This window comes from Callorhinus ursinus, unplaced genomic scaffold, assembly GCF_003265705.2.
Source record: "Callorhinus ursinus isolate GAN/ISIS: 27379988/994484 unplaced genomic scaffold, GSC_fseal_2.0 scaffold27, whole genome shotgun sequence".
In the NCBI taxonomy this organism is placed as follows: Eukaryota; Metazoa; Chordata; class Mammalia; order Carnivora; family Otariidae; genus Callorhinus; species Callorhinus ursinus.
Window position 1 is genome coordinate 7,106,786 of NW_027397089.1, and position 18,831 is coordinate 7,125,616.

At 41.4% G+C, this 18,831-nt stretch overlaps 1 protein-coding gene across 8 annotated transcripts in view; it reads right to left on the reverse strand.

Annotated features, from left to right (window-relative positions):
- PPFIBP1 (PPFIA binding protein 1) overlaps positions 1–692 on the reverse strand; it is a 153,820-nt gene extending 153,128 nt beyond the window's left edge. For all 8 annotated transcript variants that reach the window (XM_073877794.1, XM_073877793.1, XM_073877792.1 and 5 more), the window contains exon 1: positions 609–692. The gene's annotated coding sequence lies outside the window, so the exon portion shown is untranslated. The remainder of the gene's footprint in view (positions 1–608) is intronic.
- Between the last annotated feature and the right edge of the window lie 18,139 nt (positions 693–18,831).

An 18,831-nucleotide genomic window follows, 5' to 3' on the forward strand; every position in this document is an offset into this window, starting at 1 on the left:
CAAAGGAGGAGACAGAGCAAGGCCCATCTAACTTCAAAGCTCGAGATCCAGAACTCAGTACTGTATTTGTGCACAGGTAGGAGGCCTATCTTCCAGTATAACTTATGAGACACGCCCATCTTTTCGACTTGAGTCTCCTTTGCACCCACCCCCATGGAGCCTCGTCAAGTCGGCCTTGGCGCACACTGGTTGAGTAAACCATTTCTCTCAGCACGTAAACATTTACGGATGATGACCGATAACAGAGTCTGGCAAAAGCACAGTCGTGGCCTTTGACAAGTATACAATCTATTTGAAGAAATAAGACACAGGTGTGGAAAGCTATCTGGAGTGCCAGTTTTGAAGAAAACGGTTTCCTCATCTGTAAAATGGAGACTGATGCTAGTGTTGCCCTTATAATGCACTGAGAGGGTGCGAACCAAGTTCCTTTCACGAAATACGATTTCAAAAAAAACAGCTAGATACCAAATGCCTGGCAATATATAGGCACCGGCACTGCACAGATTAGAACATCTCAAAATCATCAGGCTGGAATGAACCTTCAAGAACACCCTGAACTCACCACCTACTTGGTACCTGAGCATCTCAAAATCCAAAAATTTCATTACCTGCCTCCAGCACAGTTTGCACGCTGAGCTCTGACAGAGGCTCTCAGCAAAGGTTTCCTGAACTGCTTCAAGTGGGCCTGGAGGAAAGAGAAGGAATGGTTCAAAGAGAAGAGCCAATAGGAGTGGGAGAAAAGGTGGGATTGACTTAAAGCACTCCAGAGGGGCAGAGCCTGGGTCCCAGTCCAGCAGGACAGGGGAAGACAAGCGTGGGGAAAAAAGGTCAAGACCAGATGAGGTCACAAGGTGACCTCCAGGTGACCTGTGATGACGCTGACCAGGTGAGACCTAAGAAATATGTCTCCTAAAAAAGTAACCAAGGGCTGCTACGAAGCATACATTCCATTATGAAGGTGGAGAACTTAACTTCTCAGACTAAAAGATCAGCATTCCCTGAGGACAACAGGCAGATGCTTGCTTTAAATTTACATAAGTGAAAGTGATGATTTTGCCAGAACAATGAGTCAATCTGCCCTAAAAGTAAATCCAAATGTCTTATTTCCCAAGTCCACAGGTCCTCCTGTTCTCTACGGGCATCAGCCCAACACAAGGAAACAAGAGCCCAGAGTAGCCAGATTTCCTGTTTTTAAAATCTGGATTTCAATTAGGTGAAATCTCCCAAACTTTAAGTATTGGCTTAAATTTCTTTAAATACTGTGTGGGTCAAACCAAACCTATCTCCCTGCAGTCTCCATCCCAGGACCACCAGTATAAAAACCCCACCGTTAGCCATAGCCCACAGGAGGTCAAGTAAAGCTTTTGGGGGCAGGCAGAGTAGCCTCATACCCAATATATTTGGAAAATTTGTCTGGCAATGTGTCGTAGAATACAGGGAAGAAGCTAACTGCAGGGTGTGTAGGGACTGCTTTTAGGCAACAGGCTTGAGCAATGGAATATAGAAAGGGCCCACAGGGCCCCCGCTGGTTGAATACAAACAGGCCCTCAGGTGACCCACCTCAAAACACCCATTGGCCTGGGGCACCCGGGTGACTCGGTCGGTTAAGCGCCTGACTCACGGGTCCTGAGATCCGGCCCCACGTCGGGCTCTGCGCTCAGCGAGGAGTCGGCTTGGGGATTCTCTCCCTCTGCTCCCGTCCCCAGCCGCCCCCCACCCTGCCCCACTCACTCTCTCAAACTCTCTCTCTAATAAATAAATCAATCTTTAAAAATATATATGTATCCATCAGCCCTAACTGACCAATGGGCTACTTACAATTAGGCACAGTTGCCAAAAATGGGAGAATTCCATACAGCACCATACCTCCTCATCTCCCCACTTTAAAAACAGCCTCCACCCACTGCCTCATTGCTGACAGTCTCTCTCCTCTACTGTCCTGGCCGCCCCAACCCCCTGCAGTATATTCAATAAACTTCTATCTCCTTTGTTCTGCCTCAGGTGAATTCTTGCACCACTGGCTTTGACCCAATCATCACCCCACATTTGGGGGCCCTCATTTGATCGGGAGAGACACCCCACGTAGACACCACAGGATCTACATAAGAGCTGACAGGGATGTGAACCAAGGCAATGGCAGAGATAATAGAGAGTGATTCAAAAAATGTATGAAAGGCAAAAATAACAGTGCTGATGGCCAGGAGAGGGTCCCTGGGATGCCAGACACAAACCTGACCCATTGCCAACTTTGATAATGAAGGGGAGTCTTTAGGACCAGAGGGAAACAGGCTTAAAAGTGTGCTCTTTGACCTCTGAGAACAGGGCAATCTTCAAGGACTTGTGACCTGTGTCATCACACAGAACCCCATGCTCAGAAATGCTCCATGCTTGGTTTAATGCTGTGCTGTCATCACTCTGAGATTCTTAATTTAACTCTGAACTTGTGGTTTGTAAGTGAGGTCTAATGGGGAAATGGAGCATGCGTGTGAGCAGAGGAAATCCTGTTTAGTATGTGTGGCCACCATTCTTACAGTGTTTGCCATGACCCAAGAGCACAGAATTTCTGTGGATTCATGATGCATGGGAGTCCAGGAAGATTAGTTCAAGGTAAGTGTGTTACAAAGACAACTAAGTGAGCAGGTGGTTGGGTGCTGACAGCTCCCAGAAGCCATGCTTTCCATGGAAAGGAACCACAACTCGCTTTGCATATGTAGAAACAAAGCAATGTCTTTCTAAGAAACACCACCAACCAAGGAATCTTATCATACACTCTTCCTCCTATTACTTCCCTGTATTAGCTGACCACGGACAGTGACAATAACGGCACAGGAGGAAAAGGAAAGACAGGGCAACCCATGGTTCTTTTTCTTTTCAGTCCGTCCTTCGAGCCAGCCCTTCCTTCTGTAAGACAAAGACTAAGAGAATGCAGGTATCAAGAACTGAAAAAAAGTAGTTAGTTTTGGTCAGTGTTTTCACATTCTGGTAAGAACAATACACATATGCACATACAAATTACAAAATACGAAGTGTGTGATTTCAGTAATTCTGCAGGTGTGTCAAATGCTCTTATGTTCGCATTTAACACTGGCCTTGCACAGTATATAAACAGTACAAATCATGCCAGTTACTTAAATTTTTAATTTCTCTTCACTTAGAATGATATGAATAGCAGACATGAGGACAAGTCAAGGGAGAGAGTATAGAAGGAGAAACTTTTTATGTTAGTACCTTTAACATTGCTTTTTTCCTGCTTTTTGAACAAGGAGCCACACATTTTCTTTTTACACAGGGCTCTACAAATTCTGTGGCCAGCCCACTGAGAACCACTGAAGTCAAGAACATCATGTCTCTCTAAAATGCTACACACGGGGCACCTGGGTTGCACAGTCGGTTGAGGGTCCGATTCTTGGTTTCAGCTCAGGTCCTGAGCTCTGTGTAGTGAGACCAAGCCCTGTGACAGGCTCCACACTGGGTGTGGGGCCTGGTTGGGATTCTCTCTTACCTCTCCCTCTGCCCCTCTAGTCCCCCACCCCCGCCCACCATTGCTCATGCACAGTCTCTCTCAAATCATAAAATCTCTAAAAAAAATAAAATAAAATACTACACACACCTGGATAAGTTCCTCCTGATGTCTTTCAAAGCAACCCCCCAAAAGACCCACCGATGGACTGATGGGGGTGCTGATTTTTTAGTTCCATGCTCTTAATTACTGAATCACTTTAGTCCTTTTCCCCCAGGCCTCTCACATCGTTACAACACGTCTGCTGAAATAGCGCAAGCCGATGTCTTTCCAACTAAAGACGGCTCTAGAGACAGTTAAACTGAAGACTGCACAAGACCTTACCCAGAGTAGCATCTAAGGCAGAAACCTCCCTGCTGGACATCTCCCTTTTTTTACAGAGTGCTTCCCCCGAGCTTTGGCGGTGCAGTTTTAACCAAACTCAAACCGTTTCTCACCACTCAGAGTGCTCAGGTTTCCCCTGGGAAGTGGTTCTGTGAACCACTAAGTCTGGCTGTCTAAAAAGGCCTCCTTCAAATACAGTCAAGTTTTCCTTTGTCTCATTTCATTCTCCTCTTCTGTTTTGTACCACCACTTTCCACTTCAATAAATTAATTTCCCGCCTGGAGACACATCCCGGCAAATGTGTCAATTTGTATTGTTTAGATGAGAGACTTCTGTCATTCTTTCAAATTTTTCCTCTGCACCAATAATCCTGACAGCCAGCCTCTCAGGAGCCTGAGTGGCTTGTCTGTGAATTTCCTTTCACTGCCTCCTATTCGACTGAAAAAATGCAGACTGCCTGCGGTGAACTTACTCAACTCTTAACCCTTCCGATCACATCTGTTTCTATTTCCCCATCCTTTCTTCTAGCCCATCTGAAGAAGGGCTCTTACGGAGTTCGGGCTAATGGGCCACTCTCCACCTGATTGTTCATGCTGCTTTCACATCACCCCCCGGCACACCTGTGCCTGCTTCACACCAATCTATCGCAGCATGCTTCTCCTGGGTTGAGTCCTTGAAAGGCTGGGCTACAGGGCCACCTGCGGTGCATCCCTCCCTTGCAATCCTCAGTTTTTGCACTCTGAATTGCATAGACTGCGCTCTCCAAGCTCATGAATGACCTGGCGGCTGGACCAGGGGCAGTTTCTCAGACCCATCCTTCTAACGGGTCTGTTGCGCTGGACGGCGAGCACAGTCCATGTGTGTTGGTCTGCCTCTCCCCCTTTGCTACCACCATCTTCCCCTTCTCTGGTCGCTCCCGCTCTTCCTCCTTTAATAAGTTTCTTTAGCCTCATCAGGTCTAAATGTCAAGAGTTCCCTGAAGGTTGTATATTTGTTTCTCTTTTTATTCTGCATCTTCTTCAAAAGAGGTGGAGGGGATTAAGAGATACAAACCTCCAGGGGTAAAATAAGTCACAGAGATTAGAATCACAGCAAAGGGAATGTGGTCAACAATATTGGAATAACACTGTTTGGTGACAGATGGTAACTACACCTATTGTGGTGAGCACTGCAGAATGGACAGAATTGCTACGGCGTGCCCCTGAAAATAATATAACGTTGTATGTCAACTTTCAATAAAAAATTTAATAAAATTGGGAATATTTGATATATTGTACACAGCATAACAAACAGAAAATAACTAAATTTTCAATTTTGCTTTTTTAGTTTCTAAAGTATCTTATGGTTTGCTGTGTTTCTGCAGATTATGGGCATTTCTCTAAGATTTCCAGAAGTAAATCAAATGAAAGATAAGCTGTACTTATTACTTATCGATAACAGAGGACATCTTTTTTTTTTTAAGATTTTTATTTATTTATTTGACAGAGAGACACAGCAAGAGAGGGAACACAAGCAGGGGGAGTGGGAGAGGGAAAAGCAGGCTTTCCGCGGAGGAGGGAGCCTGACGTGGGGCTCGATCCCAGGACCCTGGGATCATGACCTGAGCCGAAGGCAGACGCTTAACGACTGAGCCACCCAGGTGCCCCAGGACATCTTTTCTTGATATTAAACACTTTCATGGCCTACAAATAACTGATCAACATTAGATTCAAATAATCTTCAGCATGCCATGTTCTGTCATGCCTCCTTGCCCCATATTTTCTAGTCTTTTAAAAATATTTGATTATAAGAATGTTAATAAATATATGTAATGTGTAAAAAAAAAAAAAAAGAGTTCCCTGAAGGCTCTATACTTGCTTCTCTTTTTATTTGACATCTTCTTTAGTGAGTTCATCTATCTTACTCGTTATATAAAAGCTCCATGGAAATCATTCATCAATCTAGGATTTTGCCTAAACTCTAAACATAAACTCCAAATTTTTTTTAAAGATTTTATTTATTTATTTGACAGAGAGTGGGAGAGTGAGAGAAAGCACAAGCAGAGGGAGCAGCAGAAGGAGAGGGAGAAGCAGACTCCCCGGCTGAGCAGGGAGCCCAATGTGGGACTTGATCCCAAGACCCCGGGATCACTACCTGAGCCACCCAGGTGCCTCCAAATCTCAAATTCTTAACATCTTCATGTGGATAAAATCAACTAACAGATAGATCTTAATAGCTTTTAACATGCCAAATACAGAAGTAAGCCAGAGGCAGTAATAGGAAGTGGTTGAAGATACTGACCCTAGAGACTGTACCTACCTGCATTTAAATACTGACTCCAACAGAGGACACTCCAAGACGGCAGAGGAATAGGAGACCCTAGTTTCATCTGGTCCCAGGAATTCAGATAGATAGCTATCAAATTATTCTGAACACCTGTGAACTCAACAGGACCGCTAAGAAAAGTTGCAACTCTACAAATAGAAAAGCGACCACTTTCTGCAAGAATGACAAGACGGAAAAACATCAAAAAAAAAGAGGGAACAAGAGGCAGTATGGACTGCCAGGGACCTAATCAGTTTGGATATAAGTAAGATGTTGGAACTACAGTTCAGAGTAATGATTATAAACATACTAGCTGGGCTTGAAAAAAGCATAGAAGACACTAAAGAATCCCTTTCTGGAGAAATAAAAGAACTAAAATCTAATCAAGTCAAAATTTAAAAGGCTATTAATGAGATGCAATAAAAAACGGAGGCTCTAACTGCTAGGATAATGAGGCAGAAGATTGAATTAGATATAGAAGACAAAATGATGGAGAATAAAGAAGCTGAGAAAAAGAGATAAACAACTACTGGATCATGAAGGGAGAATTCAAGAGATAACTGATACCATAAAGTGAAACAATATTAGAATAACTGGGATCCCAGAAGAAGAGGAAAGGGGGGGGGCAGAAGGTATGCTGGAGCAAATTATAGCTGAGAACTTCCCTAATCTGGGGAAAGAAACAGGCATTGAAGTCCAGGAGGCACACAGAACTCCCCAAAAATCAGTAAAAATAGGTCCCAACACCCTGACATATAATAGTGAAACTTGCAAATCTCAGAGACAAAGAGAAAATCTTGAAAGCAGCTCAGGACAAAAGGTCTATAACCTACAAGGGTAAAAACATTAGACGGGCAGCAGACCTATCCACCAAGACCTGGCAGGCCAAAAACGACTTGGCATGATATATTCAGGGTGCTAAATGAGCAAACTATGCAGCCAAGAACACTTTATCCAGCTAGGATATCATTCAAAATAGAAGGAGTGATAAAAAGCTTCCAGGACAAACAAAAACTGAAAGAATTTGTGATCACGAAACCAGCCCTGCAAGAAATAATAAAAGGGATCCTTTAATCGAAGAGAGAGCCCCAAAGTAACATAGACCAGAAAGGAAGAGAGACATTATACAGAAACAGTGACTTTACATGTAATACAATGGCACTAAATTCATATCTTTCAATAGTTACTCTGAATATAAATGCACTAAATGCTCCAATCAAAACACACAGGGAATCAGATTGGATAAAAAAAAGCAAGACCCATGGATATGCTGTCTCCTAGAGACTCATTTTAGACCAAAAGTCACCTCCAGATTGAAAGTGAGGGGGTGGAAAATTATCATGCTAATGGACATCAAAAGAAAGTTGGGGTAGCAATCCTTATATCAGACAAATTAGATTTTATATCAAAGACTGTAATAAGAGATGAGGAAGGAATAATACAATAATAGTGGGGGACTTTTAACACCCCACTCATTGAAATGGACAGATCATCTAAGCAGAAGATCAACAGGGAAACAAGGGCTATGAATGACACACTGAACTACATGGACTTCACAGATATAGTCAGAGCATTCCATCCTAAAGCAACAGAATGCACATTCTTCTTCAGTGCACATGGAACGTTCTCCAGAATAGATCACATACTGGGTCACAAATCAGGTTTCAACCGGTACCAAAAGACTGGGATCATTCCCTGCATATTTTTGGATCACAATGCTTTGAAACTGGAACTCAATCACAAGAGGAAATTTGGAAAGAACTCAAATACTTGGGGGCTAAAGAGCATCCTACTAAAGAATGAATGGGTCAACCAGGAAATTGAAGAATTTTTAAAATTCATGGAAATAAATGAAAATGAAAACACAACTGTTCAAAACCTTTGGGATGCAGCAAAGGCAGTCCTAAGAAAGAAGTATATAGTAATACAAGCCTTTCTCAAGAAACAAGAAAGACCTCAAATATACAACCTAACCTTACACCTATAAGGAGCTGGAGAAAGAACAGTAAATAAACCCTAAATCCAGCAGGAGAAGAGAAATAATAAAGATTAGAGTAGAAATCAATGAAATAGAAACCAAAAGAGCAGTAGAACAAGTCAACGAAACTAGGAGCCGGTTCTTTGAAAGAATAAGATCGATAACCCCCTAGCCAGACTTATCAAAAAAGAAAAGAGTAAGGACCGGAATAAAATCATGAATGAAAAAAGAGAGGTGGAAACCAACACCAAAGAAATACAAGTACATATTATGAGCAACTATATGCCAACAAATCAGGAAATCTGGAAGAAATGGATGCATTCCTAGAGACATATAAACTATCAAAACTGAAATAGGAAGAAATAGAAAACCTGAACAGACCTATAACCGCAAGGAAATTGAGGCAGTAAGCAAAAATCTCACAACAAACAAGAGTTCAGGCCTTGATGGCTTCCCAGCAGAATTCTACCAGACATTTTAAAAAGAATACCTATTCTTCTGAAACTGTTTCAAAAAAGAGAAATGGAAGGAAGACTTCCAAACTGTTTTTATGAGGCTCGCGTTACTTTGATCCCAAAACCAAAGACCCCACCAAAAAGGACAATTACAGACCAATATCCCTGATGAACAGGGATGCAAAAATGCTCACCAAGATACTAGCTAATAGGATCCAACAGTACATTAAAGGGATTATTCACCACGACCAAGTGGGATTTACTCCTGGGCTGCAAGGGTGGTTCAACATCCACAAATCAATTAGTGTGATACATCATATTGATAAAAGAAAGGACAAGAACCATATGATCCTCTCCACAGATGCAGAAAGAGCATTTGACAAAATACAACATCCTTTCTGGATAAAAATTCTGCAGTGTAGGGATAGAGGAAACATACCTCAATATCATAAAAGCCATATACAAAAAACCCACAGTGAGTATCATCCTCAATGAGAAAAAACTGAGAGCTTTTCTCCTAAGGTCAGGAACATGGCAGGGATGTCCACTATCACCCACTGCTATTCAACATAGTACTAGAAGTCCTAACCGCAGCAATCAAACAAAAAGAAATAAAAGGCATCCAAATTGGCAAGGAAGAAGTCAAACTCTCACTCTTCACAGATGACATGATATTCTATGTAGAAAACCTAAAAAAAACCACCCCAAAATTGCTAGAACTGATACAGGAATTCAGCAGGATATAAAAAAAATCAATGCACAGAAGTCAGTTACATTTCTATACAGCAACGATGAGACAAAAGAGAAACTAAGTAGTCAATCCCATTTACAGTTGCACCAAAAACCATAAGATAACTAGAAATAAACCTAACCAAAGAGGTAAAAGGGTCTGTAATCTGAAAACTATAGAACATTTATGAAAGAAATTGAGGAAGACACAAAGAAATGGAAAAACATTCCATGCTCATGGATTAGAATATTGTTAAAATGTCTACGCTACCTAGAGCAATCTATACATTCAATGCAATCCCTACCAAAATACCATCAACTTTTTTTCACAGAGCTGGAACAAACAAACCTAAAATTTGTATGGAACCAGAAAAGACCCCAAATAGCCAGAGGAATGTTGAAAAAGAAAAGCAAAGCTGGTGGCATCACAATTCCAGACTTTAAACTCTGTTACAAAGCTGTAATCATCAAGACAGTATGGTACTGGCACAAAAACAGGCACATAGATCAATGGACAGAATAGAGAACTCAGAAATGGACCCTCAACTCTATGGTCAACTAATCTCTGACAAAACAGGAAATAACCAATGGAAAAAAGTCTCTCAATAAATGGTACTAGGAAAATTGGTCAGCCACATGCAGAAGAATGAAACTGGACCATTTTCTTACACCACACACAAAAATAGACTCAAAATGGATGAAAGACTTAAATGTGAGACAGGAATCCATCAAAATGCTAGAGAACACAGGCAGCAACCTCTGTGACCTTGGCTGCAGCCACTTCTTGCTAGACATGTTTCCAAAGGCAAAAATGAACTACTGGGACTTCATCAAGATAAAAAACGTTTGCACAGCAAAGGAAACAGTAGACAAAGCCAAGACAACTGACAGAATGGGAGAAGATATTTGCAAATGTCTTATCAAATAAAGGACTATATCCAAAATCTATAAAGAACTTATCAAACTCAACACCCAAAGAATAAAAAAATCCAGGCAAGAAATAGGCAGAAGACATGAACAGACATTTCTCTAAAGAACACATACCGTAAAAAAAATTAAAAAAAAAAAAAAAAAAGAACACATACCAATGGCCAACGGGCACATGAAAAAATGCTCAACATCACTCAGCATCAGGGAAATACAAATCAAAGCCACAATGAGATACCACCTCACACCAGTCAACATGGATAAAATTAACAAGTCAGGAACAACAGATGTTGGCGAAGATGCAGAGGAAGGGGAACCCTCTTACACTGTTGTTGGGAATGCAAACTGGTGCAGCCGCTGTGGAAAACAGTATGGAGGTTCCTCAAAAAGTTGAAAACAGAGCCACCCTGTGACTGAGCAATTGCACTACTGGGTATTTACCCCAAACATACAAATGCAGTGATCCAAAGGGGCAACTAGACCCCAATGTTTATAGCAGCAATGTCCACAATAGCCAAACTATGGAAAGAGCCCAGATGTCCATCCACAGATGAATGGAAGAAGAAGATGTGGTGTGTGTGTGTATATATATATATGTGTGTGTGTGTGTGTGTGTGTGTGTGTGTGTGTGTGTGTGTGTATACACACACACACACACACACACACACACACACACACAATGGAATACTACTCAGCCAGCAAAAAGAATGAAACCTTGTCATTTACAACAATGTGGACAGAACTAGAGGGTATTACGCTAAGCGAAATAAGTCAATCAGAGAAAGACAATTATATGATCTCACTCATATCTGGAATTTAAGAAACAAAACAGAGGAGCATAGGGGAAGAGAGGAAAAAATAAAACAAGACAAAATCAGAGATGGGGACAAACCATGAGACCCTTAATCACAGGAAACAAACTGAGGGTTGCTGGAGGGGAGGTGGGTAGAAGGATGGGGTAACTGGGTGATGGGCATTAAGGAGGTCACATGATGTAATGAGCACTGGGTACTATATAAGACTGATGAATCACTGACCTCTAGCTCTGAAACTAATACATTATATGTTAATTAACTGAATTTAAATTAAAAAAATAATTGAATTTAAATTTTAAAAAATACTGAGTCCAACATGCACAATCTAGGGAAATTCATCCAGCCTCTCGGTACCTCAGATTCCTCCTCTGTAGTATAGGAATAATAACAATACCTTTTCTTAGGGCTGATGTAGGGATTAAATCTAAGTTAAAATATGTAAGGTGCTTAGAATAGTGCTTGGTACGTGCCAAGTGCTGTCTAAGCATTAGCTATTACTTTATTCTAAAAACCTAATAAGACAGATACTATTATTTTACCCATTTATATAATGGAATGAAGACAAAGGTAAGTTATTGTGGGTCATGATGGAATCTCAAACTCCGGGTGTTCAATTCTTAATCCTTCCTATTTCCCATTAAAATTCAACTTTCACTTGTGTGCCATTTTTCTTAAGATTTTGTTTATTTATTTTATTTGAGAGAGCGCGCACGCACAACTTGAGTAGGGGGGAGGGGCAGAAGGAGAGGGAGAGAACCCCAAGCAGACTCTGCACTGAGCACACAGCCCAACACGGGGCTCGATCTCAGAGTCCTGAGATCATGACCTGAGCCAAAATCAAGAGTCGGATGCTTAACTGACTGAGCCATCCATGTACCCTGATGCCTTTCTTGATTAAAGATGTTTTGCCCCTCTCCCCACCCCTCATCACTTATATTCCAATAACATCCAACATACTATTTCCGAAGTCATCTTTATAACATAATTCTCGTAATTCTCCCCACCTTTAAAAAAAAAAATCGCAGGTTAAAGCATAATCTTGTCACTCTCTTAAAAACCATCTAAGGGCTGGCTCCATTACATCCTCCTTCTCTTAATATTGACCTCTGTATCTTATCTTTCTCTAAAATTAATCTCACTACCTTCTACATTTCCCACAAAAGCCCAGCATGCTCATCTCCCCCCCGCTGCCTCAAAATCTCCTACTCCTTCCAGACCCATTCAAATCCCACCTCCTCCAGGGATCCCGCCAAACCCAACCCTTCCTTGGAGTGACTCATCTAGCTCATCCGATCTTCCCACACCTACCTCCCAAAGACCCAACAAATCGATTTTTTGAACTTTAATTCTTTTTATATTTCAGAACTAATGCATGAATGTTGTAAAATAAACATTAATACGCTTTTTAAAAAAAATTAAACCCCCTTTCATCTTCCCTGCCATGTTAATCTACCTCCCATAAATCACCCCATTTAATCGTTTTTCATGCATTAACAAGTATAAACTATACATAACTGCTTGGCAGTTTTTCTTAATATATAACAGACATATGTATAAATCAACATGGTTTTTTCCCCAACCATTTTAACAGCTAAACAGAAGTCTAAATCTGTTTTTTATTATGGTTTTGTGTAAGGAGAGCCATCTCCTTTCTGCCCCCATCTCCCATATGTGAATCTTCTCAAGGGTAAAGGCCATGTTTTGTTCTTACATCTTCAAGAGGACCTCATACCAAGGCCAAAAATTCCTTAAACACATACATTATCGTACTGAGTCCTCATAACCAACCGAGTATTCCCATTTCACAGAAAACAAAAGCACACAGCCAGTAAGGACAAGGGATTCTAATCTACATTTCTCTGACTCTACAGTCCACACCCTTCCTCCCCAGGCTATAGCTAATAAATTTTTCATAAGGACATCCTTTGCTTTTTCAACCAAAGTTGAAAGACAGAAGAGCTCCAAGTATTCTGGTGCTTGTAGGTGAGGCTGAGGCTAAGAGATGGGCACTGGCCCAATGGCGAGTACACGCAGGTGAGCGGCTGCAGCTGTAAAGCTACTCTACCATTCAGTCCTTCAGTGTGTTTACTGAGAACCTACCAGAAGTTGAACTACTTGCCTCTTCCTCTACAGGCTCCCCATTACACTCTCCCTCAGGAGTAGTTGCCACCATTTGTTGAAAATCTCTGTGCCTAATGTGCCGTTATTATTTCTATTAATAATTTCTAATTCTTTTGAAATTATTTCTAAAAATTCTATGAAACAAGTATCATCACCACCATTTTAAAGATGGGAACACCGAGACACGGAGGAGTTAGATTATGTGCCAATACTAGACTGTAATGAATAACGAAACCAGGGTAACTGAGGCGCCTGGGTGGCTCAGTCGTTAAGCGTCTGCCTTCGGCTCAGGTCATGATCCCAGGGTCCTGGGATCGAGCCCCGCATCAGGCTCCCTGCTCTGCGGGAAGCCTGCTTCTCCCTCTCCCGCTCCCCCTGCTTGTGTTCCCTCTCTCGCTGTATCTCTCTCTGTCAAATAAATAAATAAAATCTTTAAAAATAAAATAAAATAAATAACGAAGCCAGGATTCAAGCCGAGGGTCTGTGTGGCTCCAGACTGGCCACTCTTTTGTTGTACAGAATACCGCCTTTCAATTCTTACAGAAAAGATGAACTATGACTTTTTAAAATTTAGACTCAGGATTACATCTGGCTACAAGTAACAGACCCAACTCCTGTGGTCTAACCAAATAGAGATTTTCTTTCTCTCCCAGAAAGTCAAGAAATGGGCAGACAAGGTCTGGTATAGGAGTTCCAAAATGCCATCAGCTTCTCAGCTTGCTTAACCCTTAAGCTTCTTGTCTTTGGTCACAAGATGGCTTCTCCAGTTAGAAAACAGCTTTCAGGGGCGCCTGGGTGGCTCAGTCAGTTAAGCGTCTGCCTTCGGCTCAGGTCATGATCCCACGGTCCTGGGATAGAGCCCCATGTCGGGCTCCTTGCTCAGTGGGGAGTCTGCTTCTCCCTCTCCCTCCGCCTCTTCCCTCCTGCTCATGCTCTGTCTTTCTCTCTCAAATAAAGGAATAAAATCTTAAAAAAAAAGAAAAAAAAGAAAGAAAGAAAACAGCCTTCATGTTCCAAGGAGAAAAAAGTACAAAGGGCAAAAGGTGAGCTCAGAGAGGCCATCCCCTTATAAGAGCTTTTGAAAGTGGGGAGGGAGCCCAACCCACCTACTTCCATCTCACTGGCCAAGACTATAGCACTTAGACACCCTGCAGGGGATTCTGGAAAAATTAAGTTTTTTGTTTTTGTTTTAAACCAGCCATGGTGTAAATTAAACAAAATGGGGTTAGCTGTAGGGAAGATGTGGGTGGGATGGATTCTGGTTGGCATCAGGCTGGGTCTGCCCCAGACAGTGATGTAGAGCACAAGTCACCCTAGAGAATCAAGGTACTCTGGGGAGGAAAAAAAAAGCAATGAAAGAACCTTAACTCCCTATTTAGAAGCTTTCTCGTTGTGCAAAGTCACAAACTGATGGGGGTGGGGGCTGGAAGAATGTGAACGCATCCATAGCAGCTGATCCAGAGGAAAAACACTGAGAGCCAGGTGACTTCACACAAATTATTCTGGCCAACTCACAGGTTCAACGGGAGTGTTCCCTCAGAGTCCTCCACTGTTCCCCTTCCTCCCACTCACTCACTTCCCAGTTAATATAGATGAGACCCAACAGGCTCACTGGACTCTTCTATCATTCATCAGTAGTGGAGAGTGTCCAAATTCTGGTTTAAACAAAATAAAACTCTCTACTATGTGTTGTTATAAGCAGCAGCATCTTTAGACACAGATAATGGTTGCAGAAACATGACTTATGCAACCACTGTAGCCACACTAACAAGTTAGAATATTAAATAGGCCATCGAGTTCTAGCCTTGTTTTCACTTTCTCCCAAATAAACTCCATAAACTGTCCTCACAAAAACCTCATAAAACTCTATGGTGGCAAGATGACATTTGTGCAAGGACTGTAGAGAGAAAGGTGACAAACAGCCAGCAAAAAAGGACTAGATTCCGTGAGCTAGATCCTACATACAGAGATACAAGATAACGTAGGCATATTTAGTGATATGGTAGAGTATTACGTGCATAGCATGAAAGAATGAATACACTTCCCAGTGGGCCTCGTACTTCTTCCCAAGAACTCCCTTGCCTGCCTAAAGAATTTGGCCACTCCTTTATGAATGGGCTTGCCAATGAAAACAGCATCTTTACTCTCTCCTACCAGGTAAAATTGTTTGCCCTTGTTAACACACACACACACACACACACACACACACACACACACACACACACGCACACAGTAGGAATCAGTCCACCTGCTCTCTTGAATTTGCGTCTGTTTTTATGTCAAATGCTTGATTTCCCTAAATTAAAAGGGATGTGAAAACACCTAGCCTTCCTCTGAAGTTCAGGGGGTGTCCATAAAATCTACAGCTAGCCCCAGACGTTACAGTACTTGATCTTCTTCCTCCAGGATTCATAGTCAAGCCATGAGCATTTGCCAGAATGACTGATATCAACTACAATTCGAGTTGGTACAATTCCTTCAGTCATGGATATTGTTACGTACACCGCTGGACAGAAACCACCAAATGATCTTTCTATTCTGAACTCATTTATGCTTGCCAACGAAAACACGGATTTGCATGGGGGCCAGTCAAAAATGTGAGTCACAGCAAGTTCTAGGGAGACACAAAACCCAAGTCCAGTCACAAATTGTGACACCACACCCACCAGGACCACACTCAGGGTCCAAAGCCACATTTCAGAAATAGAAGCTCTTTAACGGGTATACACCACTACACATTTCACTCAGACCCTCCCCTCCCCCACAAAAGTGCTTAACAACGGTGCAAACTTGAAACTCCTGGGAGAGCCCATTTTTTTAATCTAAAATCTAGTTGTCTGGCATTTTAGATCCTTCAAAATGGAAAAAAAATATTGCAGCAAAAGTCACGACTTGGCCTTTTGAAACATTGTCCACTTACGCCAAACTGGCATCAATAATGACTAGATTTAAAATAAACAGCGTAAAAGAAATAGAAGAGTCTTTGTATTTTTTGTAGGGTGGGTTGGTTCAGTTTAGTTTTTTAAGCCATTACCTCCAATTAATAAAACATCAGTCTTTGTGGCTGTAATGTATGTGACAAAAGCTGTCGGCTTTTTGACTAGGAAAAAGGTTCTGACATGCACGGTGAGGAGTTTGAGGAAAAAATGGAATACACCACAGATGAAGCAACCGCACAAGCCCAGAGCAGTTTTTGGACAGTTTGATGACTGATTTAACTGTGAAATTATCAACCTTTAGTTGAAGGGAACAGAAGACAGACACTTTGTTCCATTTATCCCCAAACAACACCCAGTGTCACTGATCTTAACAGCTTTGCATCTCATACTTATACCCATCTGTTCAACCATGGGTAAAAAATAATAATTTTCAGCTCCCTGAAATATTTCACGATTGGCTGCTCAACTGTGACTTTTTCTTAATTTCAGAACTAATATGGCTTTCTAGGGAAATCTCTGGGAATAAAAAGGCCATCATTATGCATTATCTCTTGGCTAGGTCTCCACTTTGAAGCAGTATTTCTTTAATAAAGAATCAAGACACACACCCAAATGTGAATGAATAGTCATTATTTCACTCACTGTTTTGAAAAGATAATTCAAATCAGGTCAGAAACATGTAATAGTATCTTTGAAAAGACAGAATCAGATGAATGAGGTCTTCTTTCAGTTAAGAGTTTGAACAATGTGCTGTTTGGGATTTGGGAACCTTTTTTGAGAGAGCGAGCGAGCATAGGTGGGGGGGGTAGAGGGAGAGAGAGAATACCAAGCAGACTCCCCACTGAGTGGGGAGCCCAATGCAGGGCTCGATCCCAGGACCCCGAGACTATGACGTGAACCGAAACCAAGAGTCAAACCCTCAACCAACTAAGCCACCCAGGCGAACATTTTTAAATGGAAGATTTAAAACTCAAAAAGTTAATTTTAATGTAACAAATTACCAACATAACTGAAATTAACTATAAAAATACAAATAGTTCCTGAATATGAAAGGCACATGTTTAACAAGGAGTCAGCTAGTCAGTAACAGGGAAAAAGTGACCTTGTTCTGATTTATCTCATGCTGGTACAGTGAGTGACAAAAAGACTACATAAACAGTTAAGCTCTCCCTCACTGAACTTGTTTCCAAAAAATGTCTATGATGTCCTTGAAATTAGGTACTATTGATCTGGAACTACACTGTTCCCTGCATTTCAAGTCAACATCTATCTGCCCACAAAGGCCAGATTATCCTATTTTCTTAAAGTAGCTATCGTAAGTAGGATAGTTGTTGGTTAAAGAGAATTTAACTAAAATCTGATCCTACACATCTCAATAACTCAAATATCTTTCAAATTTTGTCCTTTAAAAGTACTTTGTTTTATTATGCCCTACCTGCCTTATAAACACAGGGAAAGGGAAATAAAGGGAAATAAATTGGTTAAAACTAAGTACATAAAATAAGTGTTATTACTCAAACTGTGAATGAAATTTAAAACACTGGCATATTCAAGTCCCTAAGCCAGGACTAGTTTCCCGGAAAGAATGCATAAATTGGAATTTGGCACATCAGGACAACGTCATAAAGATGCTCTTTACTTGACTGGTTATTACAAACTGCAGTTTGAACACTCTATCAACCAAGGCTCCAGTGAGCTCACTTTAGCACACAGGAATTCCACATTACCTTCTCTTTCCCACTGAAAAAGTACACTGGAAAATACAGTATGTTTTACATACTTCCCACAGAACATAAATAGAAAAGACCCATTCACCACTATTTCAGAGCCAGTAAGCAATTGTTATTTCTTAGCCCCAAAACACAAACCAAAATTAAAATGTTCTGACCTTTTCAGTAAAACGCACCTTCCCTTTGCAAAAAGCCTGCTCCTTATCCACTCTGTACTAATTAATTTTTTCAAGAAGAATAATACAGACCCAGGTGTTTTATAAACAACAGCAAAACAAAACACTTCTTTCTAGCTCTGAAATCTGATTGTCATCAGCTAGAAAGACGGAGAACCCCATCTACGAAGTCCTGTGTTCCCTATTTCCCTCCATGGGTTTATAAGATGTAATGTGGCTTTTCTTTCTTTCCTCACCTCCTGGAAATGCCCTTTCATTCAAGGCACCTGGGACGCAGCTTTTGCCTCACAATGAAGTTCACACCTGACCTGGCAACAGAAGGATCTTCACTGCTGAGGAACAGTGGTGAATGAAAAGGGAAACTTGACTCCCAAGTCTCAGCTCATGTGTTTTTTTTTTTTTTTTTTTTTCCTCTCCAAAAGAAAGAGCCTCAAGCACTGGATAAGTGATGGTTCTGAATCAGTTTATGGAGTTAATTCTTTTCCCAAGAAAGTCAATCACCACCAATTAGTGACCTGGGCACACAAGATCTCCAAACAGGAAAAAGGGTTTCAAACAGGAAATAAACAAAAACCAGAATTCTACACCTCCACTTCTCAAAATATCTTTTCCTCCCAACAGCCAATTGCTTTTCCTAACTTCCAAACTTGGACACTAAATCAACTTCTTCTTCTATTGCTCTTTGCACTTCTTGTTGAAAGGAAGGATTGTTTTGGTCCCACATGTTGAAAAAGCCATGTTCCTATAATTAAGAGTTCGTATGCCACGCCTTCCACCCCATTTCCCTGTGAAAACTCTCTTCTCCAAAAATAA